At 43.7% G+C, this 5,376-nt stretch overlaps 1 long non-coding RNA gene across 1 annotated transcript; it reads right to left on the reverse strand.

Annotated features, from left to right (window-relative positions):
* Positions 1–338: 338 nt before the first annotated feature.
* On the reverse strand, positions 339–4,604 carry LOC125965075 (uncharacterized). Its single transcript, XR_007478574.1, has 3 exons — positions 4,523–4,604; positions 941–1,062; positions 339–551 (listed from the first exon to the last, which is right to left on the reverse strand). It is a non-coding gene; the product is annotated as an uncharacterized LOC125965075 (long non-coding RNA).
* Positions 4,605–5,376: the final 772 nt, after the last annotated feature.

The raw sequence follows: 5,376 nt of genomic DNA on the forward strand, positions 1-5,376 counted from the left end.
TGCTGCCATCTATAATACGGTCTCATCTCAGATTTGACGATCGGAGGTTTTTAAAGCATTTATAAATCCCATTTTGTAGACAATGAAATTGAGCCAGGAAATGGGTGATGTGTACGTGCTTGGAAAGGTAATCCAAGAAGAGGAAGACACAATCCAGCATCCCCTGGGTCTCGTCTCTACATTTAGCGCTAACTCACTTCTCAGAGAACATGAACCATCGCAGTGTCCTGCGTGGCACCATGAAGAAATAATGGGAGTGTGATTTTTGAGCCTCTCAGTAACGGAGGAGACGGAAATCTTCCCACCTCATCCTGCTTATTGCTGATTGTGCACACAACACTTGCCCATCAAGATCATTTTCAAAAGATGATTACTTCAGTGTGCCCAGGCCTGCAGGACGTAAGTACATGGGCAGTGGTGGTAAGAGCTATAATTATTCTTAATGGGAAAATATGCAGGTAATGACTTGGATGATCATGTATCTGTAATGTACGAGTTCCAAAGCCCAATGAAGTAATTAAGCAATCTGCAAACATGCAGGCGGAAAAAGCCTGAAATGGAAAAGAACCAGAATAATGTTCCTTTTGAATAACTGGCAGCTTTCTTAAGGAGGAGTCATAAAAAGAAGAGCTTTCTTATCTCTCTCTCTCTCCATCCATCCATCCATCCATCTTGCTTACCTGGTCTCATAAGCAAATATTTCTGTATCTTCGAGTACTAAGTATTTGTTGGAGGCCAGTTTTCCCAAGCTATCAGTTCAAAGGATAGTAGTTGTTCTTTATGGAATGTGAATTTGCATCTCGCTTTATCCTTATCAAGTTCATTCACACAAATAAGTCCATCTCACACTCAAGAGCAGTAGCAAGAGAAAAGACATAGTCCCCCCCACCCCCAGCAACGGCTGGAAGGTCTCAGTGTGAATTCCATCTCTTCTACTTACCCCATGGTTGACTCCATGGTTAATCATTTATTCTCCTCTTTAGGGTGATAATTCTCACTTGATGGGCAGATTCAAAGAGTAGGAGAAAGTTTTTCATCATGACAGAGCTGTGAGCTGTGCACCTAGGAAGTATAGACATTATTATTATAGATCTGTGTAGAGCAGCTTTCTTTTCCCTGCTTCCTAAATGAAGAATCTGAGGCAGAGTAATTTGTCCAAGGACATATAACTGGCTGTAGGCAGAGAAGTCAGATTTTCTGCTTGTTATTGAGTACAAGGTAGTGTGTTCTTAAAGGGGGGGGGGGCAGAGGGGGAGGGGGGGAGGGAGGGAGAGAGGGAGAGAGGGAGGGAGAGGGGGAGAGAGGGAGGGAGAGGGGGAGAGAGGGAGGGAGAGGGGGAGAGAGAGAGAGAGAGAGACAGAGACAGAGAGAGAGAGAGAGAGAAAAGAAGAGGGTTGAGTGGTCGATCTTGGCCATACCATGACAAGTATGGAGTTATTCAGAGCATCAGAAATAGCAGATTTTCTAAAATAGGCTCTTTCAAATGGTGGGTGTAGAGAAACTATTTCTAAACATGTAAACCAAATCAAATCAAAGGGGTACTTTTGAGGAATACTAAACAAATATATTAGTCTTCTGAAGGATTTATGGAGTAAAAGGCAGGGAGGAAATGGCTAGATTAGGGCTGTCCAGGGAGCAATTAGCAGCACTTACAAACTATTAAAGCACTTTGTCCTTAGAAAACAACAGAAATTCAGAAGAAAGGTTTCTTTTTGCCTTTGAATATGCAGGCTCTCTGAAGCCAAAGCAAAAATGTTGCTGTGAAATTTGCAAGAGGTTGTCCTATCATGAATTCATGCTGCAGCTTTTACGTTTCTGTACATTGGTACCTTGGGCTGTGATTTTGTCACTGTCACTTACAAAGCTGCTTCAGACCAAATCAGGTTTTAAGGAGACCTGGAAAGGCTGACAAAAAATGTTGAGGGATGTTACTGGTGGCCCAGTAGGTGGCAGCCTCCCCTCTGAGTTAGTGCCTTGAGAGAGGCTTGGGGATGGATGGGATCGGGGGAGATTCTGGCTTTATTTTTTTATTCAAAATATCTTCCCTTTTTTTGAGGTACACTGGGGAAAACGGCAAGTAAGGAATATATGGCATTAAAACTTTTTTTTCCTCTCCTATTCATATTGGACAATTACATGCTGGCTTCCACATACATTCAGATAAAGTGTTTTCTATTTAAGATTGTATTGTTTTGTGTGATACCTTGCTGAGCAGATGCTGCTTCTTTCTCCCACTGTTGGATATTCTTATTATTTGCTTTCATTTTGTAAAAAGAAAAAGGGAAAAAAGGGAAAAGACCTATTTTTGCGGTACGGGGGCCTCTCACTGTTGTGGCCTCTCCCATTGCGGAGCACAGGCTCCGGACGCGCAGGTTCAGCGGCCATGGCTCGAGGGCCCAGCCGCTCCGCGGCATGTGGGATCTTCCCGGACCGGGGCACGAACCCGTGTCCCCTGCATCGGCAGGCAGACCCTCAACCACTGCGCCACCAGGGAAGCCCCCTGGCTTTCTTTGGATAAAAAGGCAATAGATATACAACAGGCACAAGCATAAAGTTCTTAGTTTTGGGGGAGAAATAAAGTTTTATTGGTGTTCTTGTCCATCTAGGTGAAAGAAAAAATAAGCCACCCTCTCTTCCCTACCAAGCACCTGTGAACACTGACCCATGGTTTGTGGCTCCACTCCTCCCAGAGCCTGGTGTTCTTACATTTCATTCTGATACTCATACTCTCAGTCAACCTGCAGGAGATCACCTTGTCCATCCCCCGTTGTTACAGGGTGAGAGTGGGCTAGTCCATCCCCTGCACCTGTGGTTGTAGGTCTAGCCTTTCTGGCTAATCCACTTGCCTCTATATTTCCTGGATAAGGAAAAGGAAGGGAGATGAGCCAGTGGGGGACAGAGAGCGCTCCTTATTGCCTCCTTATTTTGTACCAGGCACTGTATTAGTTACATATATTCTTTCATGTCATTCTTAGAAAAAGAATGGGGTTTTGGTGATGGGGATGAGATTAATAATGTCTCCATTTTAGGGGTGAGAAAATGAAGGCTCAAAGACTTGCCCAAGGTCACTCGGCTGGTAAGAGCCAGGATATGAAACAGCAGCTTTTCATTAGGCGTTATTCAAATTTATTTCTAATATCCCCACCCCATTTAAAAACGTATTGGCATTTACCCTTGGGCTATGTAGAACTAGTGCTCTGCCACCAAAACATACCTATTTGCCTTAGTATGGTTCATGATTTCATCTTCAAATTAAAAACCTTTAAGAACCGAAAATACACAGTCTTTACTCTCAACTTGAACCTAAGCCACATTTACCCTAGAATTCAGACTTCTGTGGACATCTCTAGAGGACCTGATGGGCTAATCTTTTTTTTTTTTTTTGCGGTACGCAGGCCTCTCACTGTTGTGGCCTCTCCCGTTGCGGAGCACAGGCTCCAGACACGCAGGCTCAGCGGCCATGGCTCACGGGCCCAGCCGCTCCGCGGCATGTGGGATCTTCCCTGATCGGGGCACGAACCTGTGTCCCCTGCATCGGCAGGTGGGCTCTCAACCACTGCTCCACCAGGGAAGCCCTGATGGGCTACTCTTTAAGGGGTCGTTTGCATGAGGAGGAGGAGTCCAAATTTGGACAAAGACAGGCCTAGAAGGTGGGGGGGAAGGGTCAGCAAGAAGTCTGTTTCTTAGGTTTCCTCCAGCCCAGTCTGGGTGGTAGAAATCAAGGACTGAAAATAAATCTGAGAGTTGTTTGAAAATTCAGTAAGACATAGGGAGCATCATATATTGGGGGCTAATGTTATAAATGAGGTTAGAAAGGAGAAATGTTTCCTCCTTTCAGTGTCAAGTCATATCGGTTTTGACTTGGGCTCTTTGGAGTGTCATGAGCAAAGAAGAGTGAATGGTCTTATCTTGGCGGATGGGCTGCAGCCACAGAAATGTTTCATGATTATTGTTGTGGTGGAACATCAGGGAAGACCCAGTTATCCAAAGAAGAAATTGTGGCTGAATGTTTTGTGTTGGGTTTGGGATTTTAAGGCAGAAGGCTCTGGCATAGTCTCAAATTATACCATGAGGGAAGTTCTAATTTGATCTACTCAAAAGGCAACTCTGGTTCTCACCCATTTAATGGGTCCTTTGAGGTGAGATTCATGAGGAGGTAATGAGCAGACAAGAAATCTTGCTTAATTAGGTCTTTGGTTGATATTAACATGATATTAACGTGATCTTTTTTCCCTTTCATTCCCCCTTCCTGCCATCGAACCCATTTCTGAAGGGCAGAGTAATTAGCAGAAGAAAAGGGACAGACCTTACCCAGGCTTGGTGAAGGGAATATGGGTAATGCTTTTTCAAAAATAACTGTCAGAGGGAAGAGGACATAACTGTTGCTGCCTTCAAGTAGTTGAAGACCTATTTTGTGGAAGAGAGATCAGACATGTTTTGTTTGCCTCCAGAGGTACCACTTGGGTCGCTGGGTAAAAGTGACAGGGAGAAATACTTCAGCTCAGTGTAAGGGAAAACTTACAGTCAGAGCCATGCAGAGATGGGATGCACTGCTTTGGGAGAGTGATTTCTCTGCCACTGGAGATGTCCAAGCAGAGATCAGAAGCCACCTGCTGGGATTATCCTAGAAAGAGGGAAAACGTAGGATTAGAGTAGGTGACCATTAATTTTCTTTGTAACCCTGAGATCTTGAGACTCTATGATTATGTAACAAGACTGCCTGGATTTTACTGAATCAAATGAAAGTAATATTTTTATAGTCAAAAAACCTTTTCCTGTGACTATAAGAAATGGTTTAATTGCCCAAACAAAACAAGAAAGCTCAGGCTTTCTTGACCCTTGAATTAGATACAGGAGGGCCTCGCCCCCCTGTTTCATCCGTTGAAGATCTTACAAGCCTGCCCAAGATTTCTGCTGCTTCCCAATGCTATTATGATCTTGCTTCTGAAAGCAAGTGTATTGCCTCTGTTTTATTCCTGCATCATCCTGGTGCAAAGTTTAGTCGCTTTACTGATAATCTACTCACAACAAGTATTTAGTGAGTTTTTGTAGCATTTACTCAAGATTTGGAAGTTATATGGTGGGGATCCCCTTGCATAATTCACAGCCTCCCTTCACTTCCTACTTATATTACTCTCTTTCTTTTCCTTTCTTCGAACAAGGACCTTCATGCAGATCAGTTCTGTGCACACTTAGGCTTTTTAATATCTGTATAAATCAGGATAGGTAAGATAAAGCTTCCATAATAAATCTTATTATAAAATCTTAGAGGCTATCACAACAAAAGTTTATTTCCTATTCGGTGGATGTCCAATATGGGTTATCAAGGAGCTCTACTCCATAATGCCACTCAGGCACCTAGGCTGACAGCTCAAC

The sequence above is a fragment of the Orcinus orca genome, chromosome 7 (genome assembly GCF_937001465.1).
Source record: "Orcinus orca chromosome 7, mOrcOrc1.1, whole genome shotgun sequence".
Lineage (NCBI taxonomy): Eukaryota > Metazoa > Chordata > Mammalia > Artiodactyla > Delphinidae > Orcinus > Orcinus orca.